Source organism: Neodiprion fabricii, chromosome 5 (genome assembly GCF_021155785.1).
Source record: "Neodiprion fabricii isolate iyNeoFabr1 chromosome 5, iyNeoFabr1.1, whole genome shotgun sequence".
NCBI classification, from domain to species: Eukaryota; Metazoa; Arthropoda; class Insecta; order Hymenoptera; family Diprionidae; genus Neodiprion; species Neodiprion fabricii.
The window spans coordinates 25,715,183-25,728,339 of NC_060243.1; the positions used below are offsets into that span (position 1 = coordinate 25,715,183).

The 13,157-nt window shown below is 42.8% G+C and overlaps 1 long non-coding RNA gene across 1 annotated transcript; it reads right to left on the reverse strand.

The window, feature by feature from the left end:
- Positions 1–424: 424 nt before the first annotated feature.
- LOC124181911 lies at positions 425–6,099 on the reverse strand. The gene is made up of 3 exons (XR_006870658.1): positions 5,850–6,099; positions 4,035–4,292; positions 425–1,274 (listed from the first exon to the last, which is right to left on the reverse strand). It is a non-coding gene; the product is annotated as an uncharacterized LOC124181911 (long non-coding RNA).
- Positions 6,100–13,157: the final 7,058 nt, after the last annotated feature.

Below are 13,157 nucleotides of genomic sequence, written 5' to 3' on the forward strand. Positions count from 1 at the left end.
ATTTTAGGTTACAATTTTTTAAATTAAACCTTATGTAAAATGTAAAATTATTTTTGATATTCAACCCTATCGGAAGCCAATTAACCTGTCAATTTGATAACGTTTATGATTCTTGGCGAAAAATTCAACCTAGGATAAAATCTTAAGTTTGCTATTTTGTGAATTAATTTATAAGCGTATCTTTGACTCGGGTTCTTTGTTGTAGATGATAAGTAGAAAAAAAGGAGAACGTTTTCAATCGAACTTGCTAGTATTTTCTTTTTCGAAATAGGCTTCTAGAACCTCACGCAAAAGTTGTCCAATAATCTATACGCAATAACCTTTCGTACTGTAAGTTGTTGAGGGTTTGAAATCGAGTTTTGAGAAATGAGAATTCACACACTTAGGTTTCTCTATGTTCATAATATATACTTTAATTCTTACAACTTTTGACATATTACATAATGCCAATTATTTAAATAAACTTTGGCAAAATAGTGGTAGTTCATCTTCTTATAGGCATAGAGAATTTTCCAGAAAAATTTCATTAAAGTGGGAATAAAAAATAAACTTTAAAAATTGATTGATTTATTGAAAGAGAATTTAACGACACAACTATCTATTACCTTTATAATTCATGTTTAATGGCCAATGTACCGCGGCTCGTAGTTTTCAACTAGATAATAAATTAGCCGCACTTGTAAACTCTTGATGTTTTATTGCAGACATAAAATCCTTACATACACACGTATTATAATAAAACATGTAGTTGAATCCCTAAGATATCGCGGTGTTTCCGCGTGACCGTTAATTATCGCATAGCCGATCGATGCTCGATTACCTTATCGAAATAATTTTGAATTTGGTAGATTTGACGGTGATCGTGAGTTTATCATTGTTGGCCGAAGGTAACTCGCGTTTCTCGGTCGTCACTCGTTTCAATGCCTCCCAAGTCACGGTGCGTTCGTCGATATTTCAATCCCACATTCAGCCCAGCTGCGTACCATTCCACCACTGCCTTCGTACCTTCCACGCTTTCTGTAACACACGCACAGCATTCACCCCTACACGTGCATACGCGTGGTTTACAAAAACCTGAGAAAACGCTCCTTGTAACATATACAACTAAATTTCATTTCTCTCTTCGGGCGGATTCTCTCGCCTTCACGAGGTCCGAGTTTTACGCCTCTGGTCCCGCGTTATCCAGTTTCCTTTCAGCTCCTGCATGCTCACCGTGCACGTCGGTATCCTTCTTACGTGTTTCTCCGGTTACGGAAAGATCCTCGCTCCCTCTGCTGGAATACAATCGTTTTATTCTGTATTGAGAAATTTAGAGACAGGGCGAGGCTCTGCTGCACGGTTCAGCCGCGAGGTAACAATAACAGAGTAAAGCAGAAGAAGAAATGTTCTTATTTTACCTTCAAATATTAAACGTCATAATTTGTCCCTAAGGTTAGTCACAGTCGATATCTAAAAAGAGAAGACAAGGGTTCATTTTTCAATTTTTACTCTGACTTTTAAGTGGTGTAAGGTATTCTACACAGTGGATACAATTTTTCACTACTAAATTGAACCCTGCACTTAGATAAAATAAAAAAACCCAAATAATAGGGTGATAGTATAAAACCCACATATTGATTGTTTCAATTTCGTCATCGAGGAAGATTGTTCTTAAATACGTTCGTCATACTTCCTAAAACTTATGATTTATTCTTAATGCGTGTTTAAATATAATTGGTATAATTTACAAACTAAATAGTTTTAACTTGCTTCACTCGAATGATCAAGAATACCGCCAGAGGATATCATTATCGAATTTCATAGGAGAAAAGCCTGAAACCACCCAGATTTTCGTACTCTTGAGGTCAGTCCCGTCGTTTTTGGTATCCAATTTGCCAATTTCTTTGGCACTCATCCGCGAATGAAAAACCGATATCATCGCGAAAGTGAGAATTGATTTTAAGAACGCGTTAATTACAGCGACAAGTTCTGACGTCCGGAGAAATCTTTATAGTTATACTTTATAGTTTGCAGATAGATACTCACTTACAAGTTACGAAACGGTAAAATCCTTGTCCGAGTTGAGTGTAATAAAAGTGGAAGAGTAAAACTCTAGTTGAAAGGCGTACGTACTATTCGTACGTGGTTATACAGGACCTGCACATATTGTATACGTATATTCGCCTATGTGCTCGCACACTCTCTCAGACCTTCATACGTGGGGCATACGTAGGATACACCAACAAGGCGGCAGTAACGTTGGTAAGCGGATCACGCACCCCGCTGAGTGCTTTACGGCATCGCTTCGCTTTTCTCTCCATTCTCTCTTGGTCTCGCTCTTTCAGCCCCCTCGTACCCCCTTCGTTCTCCTCGCAACTCCTTCCTGCTTCCTCTTTCTTTCTTTCCTTCCTTCCTTCCTTCCGGCCTTCGACACTAACCAACGATGTTTTTATCTCCTCACCACCCCTCACGGGTTTCGACCTTCACTCCACACGTCATCGGGGTCGATTACGTAACTCTAGCAAGTTTTCTCATTTTCAGATTTTCACCACGCGCCAGGCGAACGTACGAAAGATACGTGTTCTTCACTTCATGAACTCACCCTGCAGTGATACCTCAGCTCCTTCTTCTTCATCTGGTAAGTGTGTCATGTAGTATATCTTTCGTAATGTTCTTGAAACCAACGTCGGGAGACCAGTTTTATGAGCTGATGTTTTTTTAATTCTTACTTTTCTTGGTCCGTTCTATTTACTTCCTATTCGATTTTTTTTTCTCTACCTTTTTCTCCGGTGTTATTCGAATTTTATTCTATAACCGTAACGCGCCTGGTGGTTGGCAGCAGAAGATCCAGCCATAAAGCATGGAGAATCCTTCGGCTTTATTTTATTTCATTCAATTCTTCACGCGGCCGGGGGAACCGTTCTGAGAATATGGAATCAAGTTGTTACTTTTTCTCATGGCAAGTGGGGCTCCGTTGATGCGGGGGCGCGGCGTGTGTCGTATTCCTTTTTGCCTTATATACTTTCGAGAAGGGAAAGGGGGGAGGAGGGGGAGAAGGAGGTGGAGGATACCAGAGGACACAGGGTGGCTCTGCCCATACGTGAGCCGCATTTGCGCCGAGACGGATATTCCTCACTTCTGTAACAGCTTCCTCGCAAAGTATTACCTATTCTCAATACGGGATAATTCAACACCCGTGTCACACAGCTTCGTGTACAAAATAGTCACGGAACTTGACATAGAACACTTTTTGAGCCTGGAACATATGTCCACTCGGTTCACAAATCTTCATCTGGACATGAATCTTTCGAAGTTGTATTCGTGATTGTAATTATTGATTGACCAGAACCGTTTTCAACAAACGAATAATCCATATTCCAGTGCAGCCGTCGTAAGTAACGGCCATTTCACGACCATCCTCACAGAAGTCTGAATCAGGAAAGGAAGAAGACGTTAAGTTCGGAACAACTTATCAAAATACCATTCCATTAACTATTGCCATTGCCAAAACGATTGTTAATTGTCTTGTAGATAAAGTTGACAACAGTTCCAAGTGCTAATATTCACTATACGCAGTAAATCATTACTGAAGAGGTTCTCGAAACAGTGGAAAATCGCAACGCTGATCTCATAAAATCGAAGTGGCTATGGAATCTGCACAACTGACTATACTCTGAAATAATTTTTCAGAGTGAATTCAAGGGATGGGCAATCCAGCAATAAAAGTGAAGGAAGTTTTGGAGTAGTTTCACCCCATCAAGCGACAAGACGGTGGCGCATCAGACTGCGAGAACGATCCGGTAGCCGAAGAGACAGTAACGAAGATTTCCGTATGCCGGAGAATATTACACACGGGAAAACGTGGATGTGAGTTACAAGTCTTGAACACGACTGAGACAGACTCTGTGAAAGTGGAATGACATTACCCGCAGAAGCTGCACACGGAAGGCGAGTTTGATATCGTGACTGTTAATCTTCACGTTGTGTAGATATAACATATTACACAGGTATAAAGAAGGGAGAGGAATAAAAGCCGCCGGTGAAGATATAAATACCGTAACTACAGACGTTTCCGAGAAGAGTTCTCACAAGAAATCCCTTCCATGTCGACGCCTCGAGCTGCGTTAGGGCGCGAAGTGCACCGACTGCATGTCGGAATCAGGGTAGAGACATCTTGTATCACACCGTACTTTGGCCGCGTCGTAAAAGCGAGGACCATAAGGAGATGGTATTCCTTCGGAGGAAAAGAAGCGTCTGACGGTGATCCTGGTCCAGGGAGGCAGGGACAAAGGGAAGGGGGAAGCGATCTCTATCTACGTGGGACACAATGAAACAATTAAATAATTATATACGTAGGGTGCAGAGCGTCGAGTGCAGGCTCGGTGGCTCGGTACTAATAACAATAACGGTGGAAGAGATGTTTTCTGTCGCTTACGGGGCGCGGCCATGTTGTTTAATAAGTTAAGTGACGACGCAGCTGCCGGTCTTAATGAAACATTAGTTTACATTTGCCCGTTGGCTTGGTACGATCCCGGCGCCCAGTCGTTGCCGGGGCGTTGGAGTTGCGCGGGGAGATCAGCCCCTTAGACACTCGCCCGCTATCGAGTTACGCGACATATTTTCTCAGCGGCGGTTTATTTTAAGTTATCTACCGCACCGGAGTGTCACAGTTACATAAACCAAGCAGATGGAACAAAAAATACACATTACTAAACACGGTCAATTAGCCTTCTAGGTCGTTCCAATCAGCGTTCGGCGGTTCAATCTGACCTCTTACGTTCATCGTCACGCTCATCCCCTTCTTCGTCATATTCACTCCCTGTGGACAGCTACCGGCTGTAATATGTTACATTCAATTTTTCAAAACCTTCCATAAACGTTCATTCATCGTCACTGCTTCACCACCATGACGGTTTAATCTTCCTTACATATGTTCACTTACGTTACTGCATCAATTATTGACCACTTGTTTATTGCCGCTCTTTACAACTCGACAGACATCTGTATAACGATACTCTCTGTGTCGATCGTTGATGAGCAAACTGAAGACTGTTTCGATAATGATTCAGTCATGCGGAAGGCCGTCAGTCTAGTTTCATTTTAACGCGTAACCAACACTTTGCCGAAAGTATCAAAGTTCTGCAAAATGTTGGTAAACTGAACAGCTGAATATGTTCCACTTCTGTAGAGAATGAGGCTTGACTACATTCTCGCGACTATTTAATGTCCAGTAATACCGAACATTAGCGAGTCCTAATTTCAAACAGAATGGACCACTCGGTAATTGGAACAACATTTTTTTGCGCTGTGGTCACGATGTCGACGAGGAAAAAGGGCCTGGCAGTCACTCAGGAGAGTCCGACATACCGGAGCGAACTTAATACTGCCAAAGAGAGACTGATATTGGACAAGTTGAAACAATTGAGACGAGCGTGGGCCAGAGTTCTGAGAACCCGATGTAACCCTGCCTTCGCCACAGCAGAGATCTAGCCGGCGTCTATCCAGCAATTATTGCCAGTTTGCCGGGACGCTGCTGGCGCGTGGTCGTGGCGCCTAGGTGTTCCTATCGCCGTCAAGATGACGCATATCTAAGTCGGTACACAGATCGGGAGGCCAGAACTTCGCCTCGGCTCCTTCGGGGTGGCGAGGCGAGGCGCATCAGCATATGTATGAAAGAAGGGAAAGGTGGTGCGAGCTATTATCGATTGCCCGAGGCTCCTGACATTTCGCGCCCGCCTCTCTCGGCCGCGCGATCTGGTACGCAGCACAAGTGCCAGAAGTGGCTTTGGCGACGCGGGGTGTGACTTGTTCTGTGGCAGCGGGAGACGAGGGTAAGGATAGATGCGTAATTCGACGTCATGTGTACTCACAGTAAAAGCGGGATACGAGACTGCCTCCCCCTCCACTTTCCCGCACTCGCCAAAATTGCCCACATGCTGATGTACCGAACACCCTCGCGTCATCAGCTCCGCGTTATTCTTCGAAAAAAACCGCGACGAATCTCTCCGAACGCGAACGTCGAACGTCTAGCAGTTTTCAAACGGCAGCAGTTCGAAGTTTTCACCAATCGCCTGCGCTCCCCGCTTGTGACCGTTACTTGAACGCGAGTAGGGATTGGCTCGCGCATTCGATTCGCTCTTGTTTGAAAATGGTTAGACGTACTGGATTCTAACCGATACGTTTCGTCACGGTTTTTTGCGGGGAATGACGTGGGCTAGGTGAGACATCGCGAATCTCATTCGCGCGTCGTTCTCGCGCTTGCGTATAATTCGGAAGACATGGCGTCGAGGAAGATAGTATCTAATTGATATAGGCGCACACGGCGCAACCAGGCAAGGTTAAACGAAGGTCAGGTCATTGCGCCGCTGCTGTACATTCCTTGAAATGAACAACACGAAACACTGATTGAATTTTATTGAAGCGAATGTGAATGGGATTTATGAGGGACCGTATTAATACACGTTGTATATGTGGGTGTTTGTACGCGTAGGTGTTGAACGAGCGTACGTATATCTGTATGCATGCATATACCTGATTGAGTTAATTACGTGATTATTCGACGGGATGAATGTGAAATGAAAAAGTGCGGAATTTTTTTTTCTTCCACCCAACCCAAAGTTCGGATCTCCATTGTGCGACTGATCGTATCTGACTGTCATTAGATTTAATATTGTTTCTCCCTCGACATTTTTTGAACGGTACCTCTCTTTGCGGAACGATTCGTTTTTCAATTAATCCAACAATACGACTTTTATCATACTTCGTCCAAGAAGACCACGATTATGAATACGTAATATCTTAACTGAATTGCCCAGATAATTAGAAAAAGGCGATTTATATTTATGAGGCTGACGGGGGAAACTGAGAACGAATATTTTTCGATGGAGATAGAGGCCATTCCGCGCCAAAGATCGCTTCTCTGGTTTCATGATTTAATTTTTTTTCTACATAGTCTCAATAAAGAAATAAGAACTTTTTCAAGTTTCTTAAGGAGCTGAAATTTGCTAAGAATGATCAAATTCTTTAAAATCAATTATTGAGCTAAATCTCAGCTAACACTTAGCAAACCTGAACCGGCTATCGCAGATAGATGTTTCAACGCTGTATTTAAAAGTAACGGATCTTGTACCAATATAAAAAAATTCAAACTAGAAAAATCTTGTGCAGAAAGATGTCATCGTCAATCAGGGTTGACTTCCCCCGTCAAGTACGTTCGTAATTATGAAACATCCGTGCATCAAACTAGATAGATGAACGTTGGAGGGTACATAGGCGAGTTGCGGGTGGCCTCTCAATTTAAAAAGTAGCAATCTAAGCGAAAAATGTAATTTTCCAGTCCCGATTATTCTCGATGTAGCTAGCAGCCGAAGTTTATCGTGCGCATCTCTTTATCCGAATTGAGTAATATACATCACTTCGGACGATGAGAGTTTCGGGGGGGGGAGGCAACAGGGAAAATTGGGGGGTTGGCCACGTTGGCGACGGGGGTGTCGTAGGTTATTAGCATATTAATTCCGCGGAGAGTGCGGAGCGCAGATAAAGCATCTTACGTTGCGAACTTCAGTGATGAATCAAGCTCAAGGCGTAATTATTCAGAAAGTTGCGACCGCGCCAAAGCCTCGCGCTAAAATCGCCCTGCACGTAGCGAACAAAAATATTTTCTTTTCGCTGAGTACCCGCACGTAATTTTCACTCAACCTCAAGGCACGCCACATTCCGGAAACTTACCGGAATCAGGTGAACTTGATCGTATCGCGATTTCACACTCATTAATACCGTCGTCGAGAAGAATTCAGTTGTCTTTTGAACGTGAATATCAATTTTTTAGATCACTGTAATAATTGTCCCATAGGCACTTGCAATGAATTAAGAAAGTGCCAAATTTAAGGTGAAGAGTTTTTGGTGACAGCGGTGGGACTGGGGCTTTGACACAATAATGTTGAAACATCCGGGTATTCGCTGAGAACGTTGCAAACCTCTGTCAGGGTGTAAAATATGAGAATATGAAAAAGATGTGAAACTGTAGGAGAATAGAATAAGACAAAAAAGTTCACCCCTCACTGCAGGGGAGAGACTCTTCCGTTCGCGTGCAGAGAATTGCCAAAGCGATATCTGAGAGCGAGAAACTCGTAGATATTATCGGGGCGAGTGAGTGGGTTGTTATACGTAACGTATACGTATATACCGAATAATATCTGGCGGTCACTCGATTGATACGCTCTGTCAGCACTTTGAGTTTGATATATATCGCGGTCAAGTAAATGGACCACAAATCGTCGAGAGTCCTGTTACGGAAGCGGTCCGTGGGGAAGAGAGACACGCCGAGGATATAAATACGGCGGAAGACACGTGCGAGAAGGATAGCGGAAGATGGAAAGCGCATTTCGATTGTGATTGAATAACCGCAGACGTCGCTGGTGGGCATAGGAAATGCAGCGAGTCAATCGATGGTCCATAAAAAAACGAATGAGAATCGTACGAGGACTTTGGGGAGTTGTCATATGCTCACTTCTTTTGCCGATGCTTCAATTTCATTTTTTGATAGTCACGTTGCAATTGCGACGGTAATTAAGAAGCAAGTGGTCTCGTTACTCGCTGTAGCTCACCGCGAGGCAGGCGGGCAAACAAGAGGAGGAGATAGCGCAAAAAGAGGGGAAAAAAGTGTATCTTTGGTCTGGGAACGGAGTTGGGCATCAGGCTGAAACAATGTTAATCTATTTACTCGCAACGAGAAAGGCGCCCCACCGCCAAGACCTAAAACTCTGGTTTCCTCCGGTTCCCCCTTTATCAGAGTCATATTTCATCACCAGCGTGGTTTATAAGCGAGCAAGAAATTAACTTTTTCGCTAATTAACTCCCCAGAGCCATACTGTGGTTATAACGAACTGTAACCAACACGTTGTTACCTTTCCTCTCCTTCTACCGTCTCGCTTCTGTCTGGATAACGGAGAGCTAATCGTCGACGGAAAAGAGATCAATGAAAATCGACGGGCGGCGGGTCGAAATCTCACGAATTGGGCCTCTTACCCTTTTCTCCGGAGCGTCACATCCACCTACAGATGTATAAATTACTATGCGTGGGCTGGAAGGGCGATGAGGATTAGTTAAAACAGCATGCAGCACAGGCCATAATCCAGCCGGGTATTTAACGTCGGCTAATTACGAAAGTTTGGCGGGGAACTCGCGGTTGTCTCCAACCGAAAAGCCTAAATTCGAAGTATCTGTCTCGGGTGTGCCTAATGATTCCGTTATTCGACTCGAGTTCGTCGCGATATTAACACGGGTTATCTCGAGCTGATTTACCCTTTCCTGAAACCGTCGTCGCATTTTCGTCCCGCGTTCCATATACATGTGTACGGCAATTCATCATCCTCATTCCCGGATCGGAGATGCTTCCGCATTCGTACCTTCTAGGGTGCAATAATGTGCCTATCAATTGTTCCCAACGTCGGTACTCCCACAAGGCACACCTAGTACAATACGCCAAGAGACATTACGCACTCCGACGATCCCGTAATTGACATATCTCGGCCAAATTACCTCTCTGGTTAACTTATTCTAAGAAGATGATTATGCAACCATTCCAAGTCCAAACATCCGAAAAGGCAATGAGGCATTGATGTGCTAAATAAAGGTTCAAATAGTCATGATATAGAGAAAATGGGGAAGTTTAGGGTTGAATTAAGAAGCAGTATGCTTAGAAATAGGAAAGGATAGTAAATCACATCCACCAAACCTTGATATGGCACGGCGAAAATGAAACCAAATTGGACGGGTACTTCCTTTCGCGTTTTGAACTTCTTGTATAACAACGTTGAGACAAACGAGAAGAGAGAGAGAGAGAGAGAGAGAGAGAGATTAAGTAGAGTAGATTATGCTTAGGATGCTCCGATGCATAAGTACTAGCGTTACTTGTTGGTGTTCTTACATGAACTAATGAACATTACACTCTCTTGCTCGTTGATGCACTCTTGTGCATCGCATTCCAAAGCTCAACTCTGGTTCAACCTGCGTTATATGAGCAAAAACAAATTTGATTATCTTTGAGATGTAATTGAGGGGACCGGTGTGAGTCAATTTTGATGAATGGTAGAAACGCGGGGTCAGTGGAATTATGACAACCATTCTTCAAAGGACTACTAATATGAGTTTTTTGGGTGAATAAAGGAGTTTGAGAACGCAGAGATGTTGATCTAGACATCCATGTTTCCAATCAAGGAAAAATAAGAGAGAGATCCGCGGGAGCCTTGAAAGATCGCCTAAAGAAAGTACAATTTTGAAACGTGAGTCGTTCGTTTACCCTTCGCTAAAATTTAGCGTTCGACCTCGCCCTAACGAGAATCGCAGCAAGGGTCGTCGTTCGGCGTTCCTGCTGCAGTACGGCAAGAGGAAAGGCAATTTCAATAAATTAGCGTCTGCGGTAGCTGCAGCGACAGTGATTATAGAAAATGTAAATTAAATAATTAAAGTAATTTACAGTCATTGTCTTGTCGCCGTCTCTCTCACTCTCTCTATCTCCCGCATTCTCTCGTCGTCAGATGCCTCAAGTTGAAGTGCATTCTCGGCTATCCGAACGTGGGCGTACCTCATGCAAGTTACGCACTTAAATGCGTATTGGAAAGTCATACAGACTTAAACGACGCGAGTACTTGATGGATGCAATACTATATTCTGCACAGTGCAGCATCGCATTCCGTCGATTACAAACCCGAACATATTCGATTACAAATCACAGTCGTTGAATCGAATAGTTCACGTTACCAATGGTTTCAGCTGCAAAGATTAGACAGTTTGAACGGTTGAATCGTTACCCAGCTTCGCTGATCACAATTTTGTCGTAAGCTCGCAATGCATCACTCGGACACGGTGCTGTAAATCATACGGCATGGATTGGGGTTCGTCTCGTCCAGATGCGACCGACCCAACGCTTTCTGCTAATTTGTAACGCCAACCCGTCTCCGTCAATCCCAATGGACCCTTCCTCCCTCTCTTTTATCTACCTTATTTTTCATCTCTACGGCTGAAATGACAACCTCACCTTGCTCAAGCAAATGGGACCATTGTCAAGAGTTAAAACATGCCAGATAGAGTGAAAATTGGTACAAACCTACAACAAAAAGGTATACAACAGGTAAACGAGGCAAAAGGGAAAGAACAACTCTCAATCACCGCTGCTACGTTCGTTGGACGTGACTCTAAACGTTTCAGGTGACCCTGTAATCAAAAATTCTACGGTCGTTAATCTTTGACTCATAAGTGCTGCACAGTGAATAATTCTGAAAGCTGGATCATGCTTTTGCGACTGTCTTATCAGTAATTTACTATTTCAAAATAATTCAATTTTTCGATTTTAGGTTTTTAGGTCGTTGTTGAGAACTGAAAGATCATGGAGGATCGAGACTCCCATTTTAATTTCGTGTTTCCATATGTTATGTAGCTTTAATTGATTGAACCATAAATGACAAAGTTTAGTGCCCCTAAAAAATAATAGGAAGCGCGTGAGCTCCAACAGTAACAGCATTGAGATTGAACTCTGGATGAGAAAAACGAGCGGAGGAAAAAAGATAAGAAAAATTTCACTCATACCTACAGGCACAGCGGTGTTCGTCGAGGCGAGACGAGACGGAGGTACGAGAGGAGGTCTGGACAGGTAATCTCTTTTAGGTACACACGTAGGTGTGCCGCGACGGTCGATGTGTACGTGAGGAGTTTGAGACTTGACTGACTGTCGGGGGAATGACATAGGTGATTGCTTGACTCGCTTGCGAACGCGGTTATATTCGCAGCCCCTCGGCTTGACGTTAGGCACGCTGTGAAGGTGAACCTTCGGGTCGTAACTCGCTAATGGTTTATAACCGTTAGACTTCGCACTTAGGTTCCTCGGCCCGTCTGCCTTCTGCTTCTGCTGAAGCTGCGGATCCTTTACCCTAACGACGTTGTGCAGGAGCAAGCGAGAAGGAGAGAGGGAACGGTGAAGTTTTTCCGAAAATAAAGATACAGAGGATACAATGAAAACGACCGAATTTGTGGAGTACATTCGTTAACGTAAGCAGAGCCAACCGAAGATTGTGGCATGTGGTAGGATCTTCTTATCGTTTGTTCTTCTCTCAAGTCTTTCTTTGCGTCGCATGTCGCTTAAACAGTCGTTTTCATGTTCCTGATCATTTGTATTCACCTTGTTTTTCTATTTACCGTTCGTCTTAAAGGGACTAGGAAGCGAAAATAGGCCAAAAATGGGATGAAATTCAAATGGCATTTGTGAAGAACTGAAACAACATGTATAGAGTTTATTTTTTAGAAAGTTTTTATTGGAGTTTTGACTATAAAAATGAGTGGTTAAAGCTTAAAAAATATAATCATTTAAGAGAGTGGCGGTGGGTGGATAAAGAAGACCATGCGTCTCATGCTCTGCTCCCCGATGGCCACGATTTCGAATGAACGATTAGAGTTTTCGGCAATTTTCAAACACCATTCTCTTCACCGGATGTTCCTCTACAGACTGTACGTGAAATTTTTCAATTTTTCTTGCGTAACAGAATAAAAAAAAAGAAAAAATGGAAAATTGTCGCTTCCTATTCCCCTTAAGGGGTTATATACAGTTAGAATTTTCAAAAAATCGATTTTTTTTTTATTTTATTTTCTTAATGTACATATATTTAAGAATACACACAGAAAATTTCATATCGTTCCGGTGAATATTTCCGAAGTTACACGCAAATTTGAAAAGGCGTTTCAGAGTGCTTGAAAGTGCAAGGCCGGAGCGAAAGGGTTCACCTGGAACGCTGTCCCTTTTATGCACCTGCCTATCGTAAATGTTCCCTTCTAATATATTTAGATGCGTAAAGCAACAGTGTGTTATTGTTTTTTTTTATACCTGAAAGGTAAATTTTTATTTTTCTCTCCCCAAACTTTAAACGCGTTTTTCTCAAAATGGTGTTTACAAAGTCGGTGATCAACATTACTCGAAAACGGCTAAACCGATTGGTCTCAAATTTTAACACGAGCTTCTTAAATATATTTTTTAGTAATTAATCGAAGATTTTTTCTCACCTATAAATATATTTTTTTTTATAAACAATTTAGGGCCGAAATTTTGGTCAAAAATCGATTTCTTTTTTTGAGAAACCGCCACATTGTCAAAAAAATTTATTTTGCTTATTCCTTCGATTAATTACTAG